This window comes from Sorex fumeus, unplaced genomic scaffold, assembly GCF_029834395.1.
Source record: "Sorex fumeus unplaced genomic scaffold, SorFum_2.1 ptg000030l, whole genome shotgun sequence".
NCBI lineage: Eukaryota > Metazoa > Chordata > Mammalia > Eulipotyphla > Soricidae > Sorex > Sorex fumeus.
This window is the reverse complement of record NW_026606087.1, coordinates 14,448,834-14,460,209: the sequence shown is the minus strand read 5'-3', so window position 1 is coordinate 14,460,209 and position 11,376 is coordinate 14,448,834. Positions and strand designations below refer to the sequence as shown.

The following is an 11,376-nucleotide window of genomic DNA, read 5'->3' as shown; positions in this document are numbered from 1 at the left end:
TGCAATTCCTTGATTATTTCCCAAATTCCTACTGTTTCTATTGCCTCTTACAAGTGACTTTCTTATTATTTCCATGAAAAGGAATTTTCTAGTTGTTTCTGGCCCAAAACAGTTGTTCATCTCTTGTTCCTGAGTATATCAATATTCTACTCTATGAAAATATCGTAACTTTCATCACATTTTAAAACTTTTTTCTAGAACTAATTAACAAAATATAAGACATAAAATTAGAGAAAGTACTAAGACTCTAAGGGCTGGAGTGATAGCACAGTGGGTAGGGCATGTTTGCCTTGCACGCAGCTGACCTGGGTTCAATTCCTCCTTCCCTCTCAGAGAGCCTGGCAAGTTACTGAGAGTATCTCGCCCACACAGCAGAGGCTGGAAAACTCCCTGTGGTGTGTTCGATATGCCAGAGCAGTAACAAGTCTCACAATGGAGACGTTACTGGTGCCCGCTTGAGCAAATTGATGAACAACGAGACAAGAGTGCTACAGTGCTACTCCTTGATTACACTGTGCAACAAAGTTATATTCATTTATCTGAATTATATATATATATCCACTATATTGACTTTTTGATATTAAAAAGCATCAGTTATTTATTTTGTATGGTATCATTTTAAATATAAGTAATTTTGAGCATATTAATTTCATGTCCTCACTTAATTTCTGTAGATTATTAGTAGTTGTATAATCTGAAAATTTTAGTTAAGACTCGAGATTTTTTCTTATAGGTTTATTTTTTGTTTCAAATTATATATTTGCATTAATACATAAAAATAGAATATTTGTGACCTCTGACATATTGTAATTATAGATAGTTAAAGATTTTACAAATGTGTGTATGTGTGAGAGAGAGATAAAGACAGAGAGAGAGAAAGAGAATGAAAGAGATAATCATACTGGACTTTGTAAATTATATTTAAAATTCATATAAAATTTTAATTTTCATACTTCTGATTTTAAAAAGAAAGTACTTTGCAACTTTAAAGTTAATCATATTGGTAAAATATTTTAATGGTGCTACATTTATGATATGGGTTCAGAAGGCAACATTGTACCATGTATAGATTTCTTACGATATTTTATTTTATTTTATTTTTATTTTTGGGTCACAACCAACAATCCTCAGGGGATACTCCTGGCTCTGCACTCAGGAATTACTTGTAGTGGTGCTGGGGAGACCATATAGGATGCCGGGGATCGAACTCGAGTCGGCCACGTGCAAGACAAACACCCTACCCACTGTACTATTGCTCTGGCCCCTTACAATATTTTACTTTAATTCTACAATAATTGTACTGCATTAACAGAATACTAAATTGGACATTAAATGTTGTTACATAAGTAATATTTTACCTTGTGAATCCTTGGAGAAAAATTAAGCTCTGGCTAAATAGAAATTTTTAAAAATCAGAGTCAATGGACCAATAAGAACAGTGAAATAGGAATAGAAAGCAAATCATACATACAGTCTAAAAGACAATGTATCATGTGATTAAAGTGGCTGCTTTCCCAGTAGTTTTACATTTTCTACTTCATAATATTATGATTTATAATATTTGGAAGACTTTTTTAAGCTCAGTCTCAGTCAGATAAAATAAATTTTGTGTTCTGTGAAAATTCTCTATACTTAGATTCTGCTAAGTATAAAAAAAGTAAATTCTGCTTTGCTCTGTTATTTAATTTTCCTTTTAATGTTAGGGACCATGATTTCCAATAGTGTGAATAGTAAGGTTTCAGTAACAAAATATTCCAGCACCACACCACTCACTAGTGTCCTCCTGCCTCCATCATTTTCCAGAGCGCCCTACATCCTACCCTCTGCCTACCTCTCCCGCTGTGGTAAGCTTCCTCTTGAAGACCACTCCTTAGTTTCTGTTGCCTTTGGACACTTACTTTTTCTTGCTTATGTTTCATTATATCCAATATGTATTCATATACGAAAGATGATTCTGTATCCATCTCTCTTCTACTAGCTTCACTCACAATGCTACTTTTCAGATCCATCCATGAAGACATGGCAGATTGTACGATTTATCTTCTCTTCTAGCCTGGTATTCAGTATTTCATTGCATACATGTACCATAGTTTCTTTATCCTGTTCTTTTAGGAGGTTTAGAAGCATATCTAATTTACATACATATTAGATGCTAGTGTTTCTCTTTTGTCGTGACAACCAAAGAACCTCTCAATCATTGCCAAAATTTTCTTGAATATGTGAGAAGAATTATGTAAATCCTGATGTATAACCATTGCAACATTTTAGAGTGGGGTGAAAAATTGAGTATGTACTAGTGGCTCTGTATCATTAATCAAAATTCAAAGGAAAATTGACTATAAATGGAATTTTATTTAGTATGTATTTGCTAGATAAGGAAGAAAAACATTTCCAAGGAAATAGTGTACACAAAATGACTTAGTCATAAAATATATGCTATAGCAATTTAGATCAATATGTTGATTTTCATGGAATCAATAAATACATTGGTTTCAAAGTCAACAAATACATTGATTTCAATGGAAAGTGTACTTTGGTTTAATAATTTGTGCTCTTTTTGGTGGGTGGTGGGAGGTGGGGACACACCAGCATTTCTCAGGTCTTACAACTGGCTCTGCACTCAGGCATCACTCCTGGCTGTTCAGGGGATCATATGTGCATGGCAGTCACCCTGCGCTCTGTACTATTACTCTGGCCCTCTAAGAGAATTGTTTTAAATATAAAATTAAATACTTTAAAATTAACCTAAATGATCAGGTGAAAGACCTTTTTGGTTTTGAAAATACAATCTGCTAGCAATATGATTAATGCTTGAAGAAATTAAACTTAGTAATGGGGAAACTATTTAGAAGGGTATTTATGAGGCTCTAAAGAAGATGATATGAAGTGTAGAGAAAATGTAAAAAAAAAAGAATGCAGAATCCGAGACACCTGTTTGGAGGCTAAAGTTATGAGTAATAGCACTGAGTGATGAAATACAAAATGGAAGCATCTTTGTATATATGAGTCCGTATATTATTAGGAGATTAAATGAAAATGTACATTTTACATTTAGGTTACATTAGGTTACATTAGGTTACATTTAGGTTACAAGGGCTGGAGCGATAGCACAGCGGGTAGGGCGTTCGCCTTACAAGCGGCCAACATGGCCGACCCGAGTTCGATTCCTCCGCCCCTCTCGGAGAGCCCGGCAAGCTACCGAGAGTATTCGATATGCCAGACACAGTAACAACAAAGTCTCCAATGGAGACGTTACTGGGCCCGCTCGAGCAAATCGATGATCAACGGGAGGGCCTTTACCTTTTACCTTTACCTAAATGAAAATACTCTAACATGAATCCTTGAGTTGGACTACAAACTTAACAAAACCAACAAAACCAACAGAATCAAGTAGGAATATTGTGGTAAGAAAAAAAATTAGAGCAGAGGGGACATACGGGTCATGGGAGAGTTAAGGGCATGGTTGTGTTCAATAATTATAGACCAATAATATAAACCTAAACAAAACTATAACCTTGCTTAAATGATAATAGGAATTCAACTATATAAAAATAAAAGGTTTTTAAATAAATGTGTAAAACAGAAAACAAGAAGATAAATTTTAGATCAGACCAGTCATTCTTGGTCTTGTTTATGACATAAACCTTGAACTATTAGTGTCACTGCAACACAAATTCAGGCCAAGATGAATTTTGAAAATCTGAAAGATTTAATTTAGATTTAGGTAGGAATCAACAGTTTCTGCTACTTCCTCTGGAGAATCTGTCTTTTGTAAGTTCTGTTTCACTCATCTCTCTTTTTCTAAGGACCTGAATGTGAAAGAGCTTCCTCTTCTCTTTAAACAAAATGTGTTTGGGGCTGTACCAGGCACTGCTCAGGGTTTACACCCACCTCTTCACTAAAAAATTACCCCAGGTGATGTTTGGGGGACCATAGCAGACATCAGAGATGGAAATGGAATCTGAAGCTTTCAAGGAAAACACTCTATCTATTGTCCTATTGTTCTGGTTCAAATAACTGCTTTTGAGATAGTATAGCACATGACAGGGCAGTGACAAACGTCAGATGTCTTTATATTGAGTCTCAAACTACCTCCTTCTTTGTTAATCTCACAGTTGCTCTAAATCAGTCTTTCAGTGACTTATAGAGATATTATTTAGAGTTTTAAATGTATATAATCTGAAGTCAACAGAGTTTAAACCCACATTTTTTGTGTTTTTTTTTCAAGGATTTTCTTTTTTTGAATAAGCAAAAATTAAGTATATGTGACACATTTAAAAATGAATGGTGGAAACAAAATAATTTATTATAACAGTGTTATAGGTTGTAATTACATTGGACTTCTCATTTCTTAATTCTACCATTGAAATGTATGTATTACAAAACAAATAATATTTTTTAGATGGAATTATTTCCTTTATTTTGGAAATGAAAGTGGGATGGCCATCCTACTCCTGGAAAAGGAAAACAATAAGAGGTGATTATGTGGTAAACAGGTAACCTACATTTAGGTTATATGCTCTTCAACCAGGTCTTGATCTTCTAAATGTCTGGATTTCTTTGCTGCTAAAACATTGTCAGTTGAAAGCAACTGGAGGTGACTAAAGTCTGGTAATGTAACCATGTGAAATATATTTTTAAAAAATTTACTCTTGAGAAATACCAGTTATTTATCTATAGAGGTGTATCTTTTCTTTCTAGATAAAATATTTTCTCGGAATAATTTGCAGGTCATCATTCCCTCTGAATCATTCCCATTCTGAAGGAGGATGATGTCCTTACCATTGAATGAATTAGTTTCCCATGTATTTATCATTTCAGGTCTTTCCTAAGATTTTCTCCTAATTTCTACCTTTGACAACCTTACTTTCACTTTTTTATCTAGTGTGCCATAACTGTACTTTTTAATTTTTATTATGTAAATGTAAATACTATAAGTTAGGTTGTATGTTTGTAATAGTGTTATTCTTTCTTGGATCTGATGACAAAACCACAACACCTCCCTATTACTAAAGTGCCCAAGATCTGCCTTCAATATCAAATGCTCTGATATTGATCTTTCTGGCATCCTATTAGGAACACATCATACCTACTTTCTTTAAAACTAACCATTCATTTCCCACATCCATCAAGGAATCTGAAAGTCACATCCTTACTTAGGATCATCTGGTAAGCAGGATCATTTGGTTTCAATACCTGTGGAAACCAGGATAGTGGAAATTGCTTTGCTATTACAGACAGTGATTGGATAGTGTTTTCACTAGAGGAAGCACCCAGGGAATTGGTCTTCACCAATCCTTTATGAGCTATTAGTTTCACCCAGGACAAGGGCTTACAGGAGACACAACAATATGGTTTAAATATGGAAGATTAATTGTCTAATATTAAATTTACATCAAAAAATTCTTAGAAGTGTTCTCTCTATAGGTTAGAAAGCAAAAGACAAAAAGAAAAGAGAAGATCTATGTTGGTTGTTACAAAATAATCTATGAATAAAGATCAATAGAACATGTTAAGAAAAATATTCTAAGCATGCTGTAAGAAATTGATGAGAATATTTTTGTATTCTAATTCCTGTTGGAGATAGATTCAAGAGGGGGTAGGTGGCAAGCAGGGTATGTTTTATAGAGTACTCAGGGGTTCACATGTTCAGGTTCCAATGGTAACAGGTCAATGGCATTTGTACATAGGCAGCAGTAACTCTGTGCCCAGCTCTGAGTGTGGCTGACTATATGAAGTATTTGAGTTTGGTAATATTTGTAAGTTTGCTGCAGTTTTATGAATGTGTGTGGTGGATCTGGAACCCAAACTTCGGAAGAGGTGAAGAGAGGTTGGTGCCTCAGTCTCAACTGCTGACAGAGCTACAGAGCTGCCAGTAAGCAGGATTTAGCTGCCCATGGACAGGAAAGGAGTGCACCATGGAGTGTTATCCCACTGTCTATTATTGGTGGGATCTTGGGAGAGACAAGCTCCTAAGAGTCAGATACAAACAGAGGTCAATCATGTTCACCTGAGGAGAGAAAGATGGCAGCTGCTTGGGAACTTTGTGGAAAGCCAGGTATGAGCTGGTCATGATGGGGCGACTAAAACCTCATGGGAAGGGGGTCGTTCCTGGCTCATCCTTCATGCCCTACCGAGGTCACGAGTTGGCCCCCATGAGCAGCTCTCCGGCATGGCCTTGGCTCCAGAAGCACAAGGACTTAATGCAGGGCCCGGCAGCTTACAGCAGAAGTGAATGGACTATGCGTTAATCCAAGCCACATGCCTGCCCGGAGGGGAAAGGGTGTTGGTCCCTTCCGCCTTTTTCCCTCTGGAAAGAAAGATGACAGCTGCTTGGGAACATTGTGGAAAGCCAGGTATGAGCTGGTCGTGATGTGGCGACTAAAACCTCATGGGAAGGGAGGCGTTCCCAGCTCGTCCTTCATGCCCTACTGAGGTCATGAGGTGCCCTCCACGAGCGGGGCATGCCATGGCTCCAGAGCATAGAAACCAATCTCATAATTATCTTACTCTCAGCAGAAATACTTACAGGGTTAATAAGTAAAATACCAGAAATCCAAAATCGTGCGGCCGCAATAGCAACTGCATGACATTGTTTAATTCTTGTGACCAGCTGTAGAAAACAAATTATTTCACAATGCCTTTTCATTATGTCTGATTTGGGGATGTAAGCTCTAAATAATAAGGGTGCATCTTTTGTTGAAACAATGAATCGAATCAAAGTAGATAGAGTGTTAACTAGAATTCATCTGCCTCATGGGCATTGGGAGGGTTGGCGGGGGGGGGGGGGGTTATTGGGGTTCTCCATGGTGAAAAATAAGTATTGGTAAAGGGAAATGTGTTTTATATTTGTATGATCGAGACTTAAACCTGAAAGCTTTGTAACTTTTCCCACAGTGATTCAATAAATTAATATAAGAAGAAAAAAATAAAAAATAAAAATTAATTGTCTTAAAAAAAGTGTCACCTCTATCACTAATAAAAATCTAAATAAAAAAATCATGTTCACCTGCCAGAGGTAAGTGTAGGAATGGTCTCTCCATTTCCAGTAAGCTCAGCCATATGCCAATGGTAGGTAGACAACATCTAGGTGTTTTTTCTCTCTGTATGTTGAGATCTAGTATGGTATCTACCAGCGCTGGCATCACAAGCCTGTGAGATAAGATAGATCTTTCCCAGTTTCTCTATTCATACCTGTATTTTCTAGCAGTGTACAGTGTCTCATGCATGGTCCTCCCAGTGTAAAATTCCATGTACTGGATAGCTCTTCCTTATCTTAATCTCCATGATGGTGCTTGTTTCCTGGCGAAGGTATTTCTATGTTTCCAATATCTCTGAAAGTTGTCTTTTGGTCTTTTGCTGTGGATGTTTTATTATTTGGTTTTAGGGTGAGTTTAGTGTGGAGCATGGTGATGGGCACTGGGGCAGATAAGACCCAACCTCGCAAAACGAAAGGCTCCGCAGAAGGGATTATCTGGCTAAATTGGCAAGAACAGCATGTCAGCATCAAGTGTTGGCTTTGAGTCTCACTCGCCTAGTCACATTTGCCAAAGACACAGAAGCTATCCTATATACTTAGCAGGTCACCCTAATTGCAACACCTATCCCCAACAGAAATTGGACTGGGGTAAAGCAGAGATGGAAAGAAATAGGCCAGTCATCCTGAATTTTATATGATTGGACCTTCCTTTAAGCTGAGAGCTTCTATGAAACATGTGTGTATTTGGCAATTAAGTGAACAGCCATCAGCTGTTCTGGGAAGGTGTTTCTCCGCATGCCTGTAATCCTTCACCCCCAGACTTCTTGGAACCGGTTTGCAACGTGTCCGGGCACCTTGAGGAAAAACTGTTCCCCAACAGTTTAGGAAGATTAATACATGTTTTTCTATTTAGCTGCTATAATTGAAATATTTTATAAACACAGATTCTTCCTCAGAAATTGCCACTGAGAAATATTCTTAGGTGAAGAAGCATAGCTAAGGACTCACAAAAGGAGGAAAAATATACACTCACATTTTGTCTCTTCTACATTTGTATTCTCATTATCTAAGTAAGATCATGAGCACATTTATTGGCAATCATGTGGAATAAGATAATGAAAAACAAGATATTTATTTTAGGAAATATTATAAAGCAAATTCAGCTTTTATTTTAAAATATAAAATTAGAAAATATAATAAAACAAATTTCATAAACCAAACATCTAAATTAACATGTAAGATTTTACTTATGTTAAATGCTATAATTACACAAAGAAAAGTGTAAAATATAGATAAGACAAGAGTGTGACAAATGTTATAATTGCACAAAGAAGAAATATAAAATATGAATCTAAGATTTTATGAACATAATATTTTTACCACATTAACTCGAATCTGCTTTGTCTTTGCACCATAGACAAGTGGATTGAGAAAAGGAGGAACCAACAAGTACATGCTGGAAAAGAGAATATGTATATAGAGAGGGATTTGAGAACCAAACCTATGTGTGAAGAAGAAGAAGGCAAGGAGGTAGAACTGGAAGAAGACACAGATGTGAGCAATGCATGTGTTGAAAGCTTTCAACTTAGCCTCCTTCTGGGGCAAACGAAATACTGTAATAAGTATCTGCATATTGGACAAGGTGATGAATGTGAGGTTAAATCCTGCAACAGCAAAGGCAACAAATAATCCATAAATTTTGTTGATTTTAACATCTTCTGCAGCCAACTTCACAATGGCCATGTGCTCACAGTAGGAGTGAGAAATTACTGTTGTGTGATAATATTGAAACCTGCACTTTATCAAAATTATGCCTGGGACTACAAGAATGGCTCTTCTAAGTGTTAAAACAATCCCAATTTGGGTGATCAACTGCTAAGTGAAGATGGAAGCATGTCTTAGTGGACAACAGATAGCCACATAACGGTCCAGGGCCATCGCCATCAAAATGCCTGACTCTATACACTGAAATGTGTGAATACACCACATCTGAAACAAGCAAGAATCAAAATAAATCTCTGGTACATGAAACCAAAATATTCCAAGCATTTTGGGCACAATGCTGGTTGCAAGTGCAATATCTGTGATTCCTAGCATGCTTAGGAAAATATACATGGGCTCGTGGAGGCTGCGTTCTAATTTGATAATAATCGAAATTCCAATCATAGCAATGAGATCCATGGCAAAGAATAGAATTCTAATCCAACATTGCATATATTCTAGACCTGGGATCCCAATTAGAGTCAACATAGATGTCAAGAAAATTGTGATGTTAGAAATGGTCATAGTGTCTCTATCACTTGATCCAAACAAATTCTTGCAGTCAGTGCTACTTCTATTTCCTGTTTGAACTTGAAGTCCCCATATTAATGTCCTGGGCATCTGCCATAATTTTTGTGGCTTAATCCTAAATGGCCTTTACTTCCTAACACCCCCATATAGATGGTCCAGCGAGGGACAAGGATGGACACAGGGCAGGCACTAAACTACCTTGGCATTGAAAGGGGAAAAGCTAAGCATCAAAATTAAATAACTTATGAGCATGGTTATGTAACAAACTCTGTCATGACCCAAAGAGAAGTAACTGAATGAAGACCCTGCTTGGGTTAGGAAAGATTAATCTGGACTGAGGACTCTAGTCTGGGATAGTGAGATGTCCCTAGGAAGAGTCAACCTTTGGCTTGTGTTTCTAAGTGTGTTCTAAGTGTGTTCATTTCTAAGTGTGTTCATACAAAATAACTAGAAATATTATAAGAAGTAAATTTACTATAACTGTTTAAATGGATTACTAGCTGAGGAAAGGAAAAGGCAATACACTGTGGGTGGAATTTAGCCCTTGAGCGGATCTCCTAGTAATCTAGAGTGCTGAACCCTCAGATGAGATTGTGTCCTTGAGTTAATCTCCTAAATTTCTCCTGAAGGAGTAGTTTTACATCTGTTTGTTGTTATGGCAATGGTCAACCCTGCCTCTGTGTACCTCCACCTTTCACGATTTCTGTATAAGTATGCTGTAAGGTTTAGATAACTATGATGACAAGGACTAGGACAATGATGGAGAAAAGAGCAGAAATTTTTATGCTGCAAAGGAAGAGGTTAAACTATGCGGGGAGAAAGGAAGAGAAATTACTGTGCTGCAAGGGGACAGATCAAACTTTGTTGGGAAGGAGAGGGAAATAAACTGTCTACCAACCAGCCTGGGGCCCCATTTCCCCATTCTTCCAGTCCATCGTCCGTCCGTATGTCGTCACCATGGGCTGGCCAGGGGAAAGGTTCTCAGCCACTGAATGTTCTCATCCCGTGTGCCCATGCTTCTTTGAAACTCAACATTAGCTAATCAGCAACAGTAAAGTGTTTAAATTGTTCATCATTCAGGTCCTAGTTTCAGGTTCAGTTTCAGGAAGAGGCCCATGTTATAAATACCTGTGTGAAGAATATGTGTATTGAAAATGTGAAATTTTTAAATTCAATTAATTTTATTGATTTATTCAACTAATTCTGGAACTTAAAATGTCACATTTATTAAAATTTAAACTGCAAAATAAGGGATTCTCACGATTTCAATATAATATTTTAATACCATATCAATTTTTATTTCTGCAAAAGTATATCTATAAATGCATCTAAATTACTTTTTTATAAACTTTAGTGCATTTATTCCTGTGTCAATTCATCTGTTTTGGTTTCTTTGATTTAAATAGTATTTTGAATTAATATTATTAATAATTCACATTATTTTATGTTCATCACTGTTTTAGAGAAATTATCAAAAAAACAACATTGAATTCATCAAAAGGTAGATTCACAAGTGTTATTAAAGATCAGAGATAGTCAAATCCTAGCTATAAAATGAATCAGGGTTTAAGAATTTGATGGGTGACATATTCCTTAGAGGTTATCTTGAAATAAATATCAGCTTCTGCCATTTTAATTTGTATGTAGGTTTTAGAATTGTTATAGTTAACTTAAAACAAAATAAAAAAGAAAACTGAAACAGTCTGAAATCTCAAGATAAGCAATTTATTCTTATTTAAGGACAAATTCATATTTTCAAAATATCTGAGACTTTTGACATGTTATTTACTTATTATTATGTTGGATTATAGTTCTAAACATTTTAGGTTTAACATTGGTTTGTCTTTCTCCTCCACCCTTTCTCCTCCACTGCGAGGAGCTTAGCTTTTAGTAACACCCATCACAATGCTCCTGAAGCACTCCCATTTCCCCTTCCACAGTTTTCATCTTTAACTTCTTCTTTGTGTTCTACTTTACCTATCTGTTAATTGCTCATTTCCCCTAATCAGAGGCTGTGACTTGTTTGTCAGATTCTTCAGAGATCTCTGGATTTTTTATTTGTAAGTGAAATACTGATTTCCTCTTTCCCTATGCATAGTTTACCT

The 11,376-nt window shown here is 36.3% G+C and overlaps 1 pseudogene; it reads right to left on the bottom strand.

The window, feature by feature from the left end:
* Positions 1-8,338: 8,338 nt before the first annotated feature.
* LOC130025275 (olfactory receptor 52A1-like) lies at positions 8,339-9,265 on the bottom strand (annotated as a pseudogene).
* Between the last annotated feature and the right edge of the window lie 2,111 nt (positions 9,266-11,376).